The sequence below is a fragment of the Ursus maritimus genome, unplaced genomic scaffold (assembly GCF_017311325.1).
Source record: "Ursus maritimus isolate PB19 unplaced genomic scaffold, ASM1731132v1 scaffold_11, whole genome shotgun sequence".
Taxonomy (NCBI): domain Eukaryota; kingdom Metazoa; phylum Chordata; class Mammalia; order Carnivora; family Ursidae; genus Ursus; species Ursus maritimus.
In genome coordinates, this window is record NW_024423453.1 from 14,720,106 (window position 1) to 14,729,349 (window position 9,244).

A 9,244-nucleotide genomic window follows, 5' to 3' on the forward strand; every position below is an offset into this window, starting at 1 on the left:
AAGGGACATAGGAAAAGTTAACTATATATATTCTGCCATAGTTTTCTTTTTTAAAGATTCATTCAGAGTTTTCACAAGTGAAACTAAAAATAAATACTTCAGAGAAATATATACAATATTAAATATGTGTCATTTTTAAATTCGATACAGGAAAAATTAACAAATCAAAACCAAAAACTACTCACCAACTTACTAAAATAAATCAGTTTCCAAGGGATCCGGGAATCGTTGAAGGAATAATGACATGTAATCTTGGAAGTTTCTAGATTTAAAAACTTGAGGTCTGTGGACTTTAAAGTTTAAATCACATTTAGTTTAGTGAGTTCTTAAAAAAACTGACATTGTAACAGGACCCAATATCCAGCTGTTCTGCGGTCAACTCTGTCTCTTATCCCAAAGGGAAAAGTTTGCAGAAACGTATTGCCAGTTTGCTTTTATTCCATACTGATCAAATACCTTTCTCTGAATTTTTAAAATGTAAAGAAGTAATACCTTTTAAAATCTTGGGTCAATTAATACTGTATATTTTATAATTTCCAAGTATTTCCAAATACTAAAATGCATGGATTAGTTGGTTTGCAGTTTTTAGTAACATACCAAAAGGAAGGGGGAAGATGTGACTGTAGCATCTTCGGATTTAGGAAATGTGTTCAGGAAGTAAGCAGTCAGGGATACACTTGCATTTGTCATTGGCTTGGGCACTGGCGGGCTACAGAAAGCAAATGTCAGGTGTCATCTCAGAAGAGGCAAGAGATCTATACACATATCCAAACACGGCTTCCTCCTAAAATGGTGTGTTTTTTCCCAGAAATATTAACTGAATTTAGGATCAGCATGCCACCAGATGATGCAATAAAATATTAGCAGTTTTGTTTTTCTATGTCACGCTATGTGATTATTTTTAACAATAACAGCAAAGCATATACTTTTCTTCTTAGGTGAAAATTAACGTGTGGAAGCATGAGTGTGTGGGCATCATAGGTGTCAATTTGCATTGTAATATAACGTTGAAATGAGGCAGAATTTAGCCTAACTTCAGGGTTTAAATTGCAAAGCATTTTTAAATGGAGTATTTAAATATGGGAGGACTTTAATTTTGAAATCAGTTTGAAAGTAAAGATCTAGTGTGATTTACTATTTACTACTCAACTATAACTTGTTTAGTTGTTGCTTCTACTGAATGACTGTGAACCAACTGGAAAAGAATAAATTATATTCTTTGGAATAACTATTCCAATTTAAAGGTTCTAGACATTGTTTCGAGGTCAAGTGAATAATCTGAATGACTTTTGTAGATTACACTTGCTTTTGACCCAGTATGGATGGCTATGGGATATGCTTTCTTCCTGGTGATTAAGATTATGACAGCTGACACTGGCGAGGTCCATTCATTACTTGGATGCTACCCTGAGTGCAGGGCTCCCCGAAACAAGACCTGACACAGAGATGGGGAGCAAAAGAAGTGTGAGAGCACCACTTAGTCACTAGACTCAACCACCTTATTACTGGAATAACTAAGGAAGAAAGATTAAAATAATTTTAGTCGGTGCACATTATGTGGAATTCACACTACTCCTTGCTATCTGCTGACTCAGGCACAGTCCTTACATTTCCAATATCGACTCATTTGTCGTTGCAAAATGAAAAATAAGTTCTGTCCTAACAATGACAACGAAAACACAATCAGTTTGAAAATAAAAATTCTGGCCTCTTAATACACTGAATAGAAATACTATAGAAACAAACACAGGAAGATAACAGCAGTCAGGTACATTTTATTTCTGCCCTCCCTCCTTCATTCCAAATAATTAGAGTTCTACAACACAAATTTTCCCTTATCACACGGGGAGTCTGGGCAATAAATCCAAGTGAGAAAACTAATATGTGAATCACCAGGTTCATGAAGTCAGTTGAAAAAGTCCCTATGTTAAGTTATCTGCAGCCTGATTCACGATGGCTGCGATGGCTGCGTTGAATGTAAGCATTCCCTCAGCATGGTATTGCCAAGGTTATGACATCACTCTTTGCTTTTTACTATTCATGTTACCACATGAATGTTCAACAGACCCAGGACAAATAAAATGAGGGTCAGGGTTACCCTCATTCTTAGAAGGATATTTTTCAATTATATATTTTGTTACATCTTAAGAGATAAAAGCTGGATCTGCAAGTGATTAAAAGATGTTTTATATTCATGGTTTCATTTCTGCCGAAATAAATGCGTAATTTAAACCACACATAATTCCTAGCAATTTAGGCCCATTACAGAGTTCTAGCTTCTTTTTTACGATAGTTACTAATTAAAACAGAGTGCTGCTGCCACGTGGAGCCTGTGACTTCCACATACAGGTTTAATGAATAAAAGGTCCTGACATAGAAATGAAAACAATGCAGGCAAAGCTGCAAGCTGTTGTGTTTCTAGTGTATGGTAAAGATTAAGGACATTCGATGAAGTTAAGAATCATGCAGAGAAAACACTTGTTAATTTCATTCTTTACAGGAAGAATTAGAGGATTTTTTAGTGAAATCTGAAATAGTCACTAATTTTTCTAACTTCTGGACCCCTCATTCCCAGCTGACTGCCCCTCCTGAAGAATTTAAACTCATCAGAGTCACTCTTAAAGGATAAATGATGGATATTTTAATGGAATCCTTCATATAGGTTTAGATTGAAAATGGGAATTGGGACCATAATTAATTATGTTGCCAAGTTTTTTTAACTTTAAGGAGACAGACTGAGGCAAACGAGGGCATTTCATAAGAGTGCAACCTTCTAAAAGTTCATGGGTTAAAACTTTGGTAAAATGACAGTATCTTTTTGACATTTAATTAATTCCATATGCAGAACGAGTGTGAGGAATTAATACCCTTTTGGTGTATTCACTTTCTGAAACCACTGTAACAAGAAACTGACACAAAATCAAAACCAAACATAAACACTGTCTTCAGCTAGGGTACGGCCTTATTATCACCCTTAATAAACCATAATTAATAATGATAAATACGAGAGCCCTCAGTTCACTCTGCTCTGTACGCATATTTGCTCTCGCACCCATCCATCACATCTTTCAGGATAATAAAACAATTCAATCCCATCAAATCCTCAAAACCGCTCCCTCTGGAGGGATGTTTTATCTCTACTTCTGCGAGCCCAGGGAGGATTTTACTTGTTTAAAGGGGGCGGAGAATGGAGCGGGGGTCCTATTTATTTCCATTGACGACTCCCCTGGTTCTCACAGGCGCTCAGGGACCGGGTGGGAGGAAAAAGGGAGGAGGTACGGAGATTCCCTCCTTCAGAAAAGAAAAAGGGTTCAGGAAGCGAGGCAAAAGAAGGGGTGGGGGTGGGCGAGGGCGGTGGGGGGAAGAGGGTAATGTGTTTGGAGAGGTCAGCGACCAAATAAAAAAATAAATTGTTTTTTGATACAGCAGGATCGAATGATGATGAGAAATAGACAAATTAACCAGCCCAACTAAGTTGCTGAAAGGAACTATGTTAAAAAAAAAAAAATCAAACCCAGAGACATTTTCTCAGGTTCATTTCTCGCTCAAGGTCTTGGTTTCAGGGAGCTCCTTGTACCCAGAGCAGGAGATGGACAGCGCCCCGAAGGGGACCGGGAGGGGAACCGCGACCTGGCCCAAAGGACAGCTCAGCGCCCTTGTAGAGGTGCCCGCGGCAAACTCCAAGCAAGGGCCGCGGCGACCGGCGTGGACCTGGTGCGGGGGGCTGCGGCGAATTCTCCAGCCTCGGGCGGGGGTACGGGGGGGAGGGGGCAGGAAGGGCGCACAATTAAACGAAACCGCACCCTAAATTCTGCAGTTTGCGAAGTGTCCCAGGAGAACAGCTGGGACCTGGAACCACTCGTTCGGATTCCTGAGTGTCGGGGCCACCCCAACTCTCAGCTCGGTGGTACTGAAGGTAGCGCCGACTAGAGCGAACACCGACTGGTGCACAGACAGGGCTAGGGCACGACGCCCTGCCGCTGGGTCTGGGGCTGGAGGGAGGGACCCCTTGGTGGCTGCTCTGGTACCCAGGCAAGAGGTAGGGTCAGGTCCCAGGCCTCCCTGCTCAGCTCGAATAAGTTTCCCTAACGATGCTCGGCTAGCAGGCAGAAGACTTACCAGGAGCCAGAGCGGTGGGGGTTCGGCTGGCCGAAGCGGACCGAGATGCCAGCGCCCCGGCTGCGCGGCTGGGGGCCGCCCGCCAGGAACCCGCTCCTGCCCTACCCGCCGGCGAGCCAGCCCCATGAGCAGCCCAGACCCCTCGCTTTTCGTCCCGCACTCACGCGCCTCCAAGACCCCAGTCCCGCAGACTTTCTCCAGCCAAGGGTGGAGGGCATGAACCGTAGAGGGAGGCAGCAAACCCTCCGGCAGGCGGGCAAAGTAAGTGTCCAGGCCAAGTCCGGGATAAAGGTTCTGTGGCTTCCCGGACTCCGCCGCGCCCTGGGCACCGGGAACCCAGTGTCCCCGGCCTGTGCACCCCGGTCTCTCCACCTCCTAACACTGTTCGCGCCGCCCAGCCACTAAGCCAGCGTGGAAAACCGAGGGAGACCTGCTCCACGCCCCTTAAGCCCTCGGCTCCTCCGGATCTGGCGCCCTCGTCCAGCGGTGACGGAGAACCTCGCTGGGCCCCTCTGAGTTAGGGGACGCGCGCCTCCACCCCCATCCCAGATGAGCCCTCGGGTGTGAACGCTCCCTGTGCCAGATTTTGGGGTGGCGGGCTAAGGCGTGGAGGCGTCAGGAGTTTGCTTTCCTCTCGCTACTTACCTTACAAAAATCTGTTTGATTTTCCTGGGATGGGGAGAGGAAAAATCCCTCCCCGAGGTGTGGTGTGCCAAACAGTCCACGTCCCCGGCACCGGCCAAGATGCTAAGCACCAGTACTCAGGAACCGAAGGGGCTGGGAGGCGGAGGAGGAGGCAGATAAAAGAGAAAAATTAAACCCGCCGAAGTGTCCCAACTTTGCGGTGGGCGCTGCAAACTTCAAAGGCGGGCGAGGCTGGTGGCGCGCGGCAGCCGAAGTTGCTGCGAAGTGGAGCAGGGAGAAGCGCGGGGCTGGGGGATCCCGGGACAGAGCGGGGAAGTGGCGGGAGGTCCTTTTAAAAGGCGGGGAGCGTGCGGGGGCTGGGCGGCGGGAGGATGCTGCCGAGCCGAGCGGGGCTGTCGCGGGCTCCGCGGGCGGCCGCTCGGGGCACCGGCGCCTGGCTGGAGTGCGACGCGAAGAGAGCCGGGCGCGCGGCGGCGGCGGGTGCGCGGCTCGGTTCGCTCCGCTCTCTCGCGGCTCCGAGCGGGGACTGTGTGTTCGCTCCCGAGTGTCACTGCTGAAGCCCAGAGCCGCTCCCCCTCCCGCCCCACCGCTGCCCGCCCGCCCCCTCCCTCCTCTGCCCGATGCCTCCCCCCCCCCAGTTCCTCCCTCCCTCCCGCTGCGCGCCACCGCGCGCGCGCGCGCACGCAAACACACACACACACACACACACACACGCCAGGACCCAGCGCTCCCCAAACAGGGACCCTCGCGGGCGGCATCTCGGGGGACACCCGGCCGTCCTTACAGCCCCGCCTGTCTCTAGGAAGGAGAGGGAGGCCCATCGAGACCCCCTAAAAGCCACAAAACCTAGGGAGAAGAGTACGCGGGGCCATCGCACCGTCAGGGAGACCCGGGTGCACAATAAGGGGATCTCTGGGGTTGATGCGGGGGGGTGGGGAGTGGAGCGAAGAGCTAAATCCAGAAGGTCGGAGGCGGAAAGCGGAGCGTGCAAACTGTGCATTCATGTCCCACTTTTCACCCGACCGCCTGCCTACCACAGCCTTCACTCAGGGAGCGCTTCCCCCTCGGTGCACACCGAGCCTCCTCCGGTTTGAAACTCAGCAGCTGTTTTAACAATTGAAAAGCGGCCCTGCAGGACCAGTGAGAGACGGAGCAGAGTGTGTGAAGCCATTAAGGCTGACTAGGTAATTATGATAAGAAGTTACCTAATTAGCAACCTGGCCAGGGCAGAGAAAAAAGGGGGGGGCGGGGGGGAGTACCGAGTGATTTAGTGATCTCATTTTCCCAAATGCGAACCCAGTTTCCAGCAAACCTGGTTTTTATACTCTCAAATTTTAAGTTCTCAGAGAATAGTTTATTAAGATAGAGTGTCAGTATTGAAAGCATGAAAAATACTTGCCCTCTTCTTATTGCCACAGAGAAATGGAGATCAATAAAATGAAAATCAGCCTTACGGAGGTCATATGAACAACTATGGTCTTTTTGTTAAATACCTGGTCACAGAGGGCGGTGCAATGAGGCTCCCGAAGTTTTGTGGCTCCTAGGTGAGAATACTGCGATAGATGGATTTATGAAACTGTTTATACTCCACAAAATAGTTTTGTAAAAGCCATAGAATGTTCAGACGCTTATTTATTTATTTAGGGTATGAGACAATGAGGTGGGAAAAGGGGATCTCTTGGTCACTGCTCAGAAGATCTGGAGAAGTGACTCCAGTACTTACTTAACAGATATGACCCAGAGCTGGTCCTTGGGCATTCATTAACAAACATTTATTAAGTGCCTACTGTGTACTATGTATATCTTTGCGCTGTGATTTCAAGGTAATACATAGTGCATGCTGACTTTAAGGAGCTCATAGCCTGATGGGGAGACAGAAGCGTTAATGGAAGTGGAATTATCACTATAATAAATGTACCTGTTGGGTATGTTTCTGTGTAGGACCATTGGAAAGGAAATAGCTAATTCTTCTTTAGAAGGTACTCTTGATAGAGATTTTAGTGTAGAGTTCTGAAGGATGAGGAAGAGAATGCCAGGCAAATAAGGATGGGGAGGGAAGGGCATTCCATAGAGAAAAGCAAGTGAAGAGGTTAGGAAAGTGTTAGAAGGTAGGCATGGGTGGATTGCTGCTGGAAGTAAGCATGGCCAGGCCACACTAGGCTCTATGGGCCCAAAGGGCCAAAATTCTCCTGAAGGTGGTGCATGGCTGGGAAACTATTAAGGGCTTTACATGAGGACAGATTTTAAGGTTTCTAATTGTCATCCAATAAGAGTTTTAAAAAGTTATGTCTGCCATTGCTGTGGAAGACAAATAGGAGCGAGATGGCAGTGAGGAGGTTATTTCCAAAGAAAAAGTTAGGGCTCAACTAAAGGCAATGGAAGTGCCAGTTGGGAGGTTGGGGCAGCTCTAGAGATATTTAAGAAACAGAACGGACAGGACCTAGTGGTTGATCAGATATGGAGGATAATGGAGAATAGGAGTAGTCTAGACTGACATGGAGGTTTCTGGTTGGGGCAAGAAGGCAGGAGACGGTGCTATTTGCCAAGATGAACAAGAAAAGAAAGGAATAGTTTTGGTAGGAATGTAATGAGTTCTGTTTTAAACTTCTTGAGTTGGGGGCAAATGTGGGATGTCTGAGTTCAGTACTGTGTAGGCTGTTGGAAGGAGTGTTCCTAAGAGAGAAGATCAAAAATAGATGATCCATCAGGAATCATCAGCATTCAGGTATTTCTTAAAGCCAGGGAGAAGAAGAAGGCAGCCAGGAAGAGACTTAGGATGGAACATGGCAGACCACCAACATTCTATTCACGTAGGGAGTAGATGGAAGAAGAGGAGCCTGCAAAAGAAAGAGATGGAACCCAGAGAAGGAGGAGGAAACTAGGAGAGAGCAAGGTTGGTGAAGCCGAGAGAGGAAGGGACTGTTGACCGGTGCAGAATGTGGCAGAATGATCAAGACAGCCAGACTGAGAAGCAACTGCTGCTTCTTACAAATGTCTCCGTGATCTTCACCTAAGCAATTGTAGTTTATGGTATATGTGTGTGAAGGATCCAGATCATAGCAGGTAGAGAAGGTGGGGTCATGGGGACAGAGAACACAAGTTCATTTTCCTAGCGGTTTGGCCTTGAGGGAAAGGAGAAAAGTAGAGGTTGTGCTTTTGTTTGTTTTTCTTATGTGAGACACTTGGTCTTAACTGCATGATCCTGAGGGAAAAGCAGGTGGAAAGGGAAAGGCCGAGAAGTTTATGGAGTTCTCGGAGGATCATTTCCCTCGTCAGAATGGGCAGCGCACTCCAGCTTGCCTGTGAATCTCACAGAGCTAGAGGGGAGTTTGAGTAAACCAGAGATTGAGACAGTACTTTAAAATTGCCATTAGGAAGAAATGGAGTCCAAAAGGCGTGAAAGTGACTTAGCATTAATGCAGACAATTCGTGACAGACCAAATCTATGTGATAAGAACTCTGTGAAGCATAGTTTTATGAAAGTTCCGAAAAATATTTCTGTTTTGAACATCAAGATTTGCATACATATCAATATACCCTGTCTTCTCAAAAAATGTATATGTATTCAATATCTTCAGACTCGGGTGATGTGCCGAATTAGATAGAACGTGCATTATGTAGTCAGGCACACTTGTATTGACTCAGACAACTATTGGCTATGGGGTAAACAGGTTAGCCTCACGGAGCTTCAGTGTTTTGCTTTGTCTTTCAAGTATAAAAATGGAACAAATTATAGCTGACTAACAGATGTTTTGTGAGGATTAGGTAGTATGTCATATTCAAGTGTTTGGCAGAGATTTATTTATTTATTTATGAAATTACTTTTAGATTATGAAATTTATTATTATTTAATTGGGGGAAGAAAGCCCAAAATGATTATAAAATTAAGAATATAATTAAAATCTGTGTAAGAGAACTCCTCGTTCAAGCCTGCGTCTTAAAGCAGCAATCCTCCAAGTACTGTCCATAGACCCCTCAGGGGTTCCTGAGACCCTTTCAGGGAGTTCTACAAGGCCAAAGCTATCACTATATTAATTCTAAGGTGTTATTATTTTTTTTTTACTATGTTGACATTTGCACTAATAGTGCAAAAGCGATGGTGGGTGAAACTGCTAGCACCTTCACATGGGATCAGGGCAGTGGAACCAAACTGTCCTAGTCGTTGTAGTCTCCACTGCCACAAATGTCACTTTCACTTAAGAATGTCTTTGATGAAGCAGTAACACTTATTCATTTTATTAAATTTAAACCCTTAACTCTGTCCTTTTCATATTCAGTGTGGCAAAATGGAAGACACACATAAAATTCTTCTGCGGCTTCCCAAAGCACAGTGTTAGTCTCGAATTAAAACCCTTGGGTAATTGGGTTGTGAGCTAAATTAGTTGCTTTTCTTTCATGAAACGTATTTTTACTTGAAAGAACAACTGACAGACAAGCTACGGTTATTTACACTTGGATGTTTTGCAAATATTTTCTTCAA

At 45.7% G+C, this 9,244-nt stretch overlaps 1 protein-coding gene across 1 annotated transcript in view; it reads right to left on the reverse strand.

The window, feature by feature from the left end:
* NDNF (neuron derived neurotrophic factor) overlaps nt 1-5,079 on the reverse strand; it is a 40,726-nt gene extending 35,647 nt beyond the window's left edge. The window contains exon 1 of the mRNA XM_008689478.2: nt 4,765-5,079. The gene's annotated coding sequence lies outside the window, so the exon portion shown is untranslated. The remainder of the gene's footprint in view (nt 1-4,764) is intronic.
* Nucleotides 5,080-9,244: the final 4,165 nt, after the last annotated feature.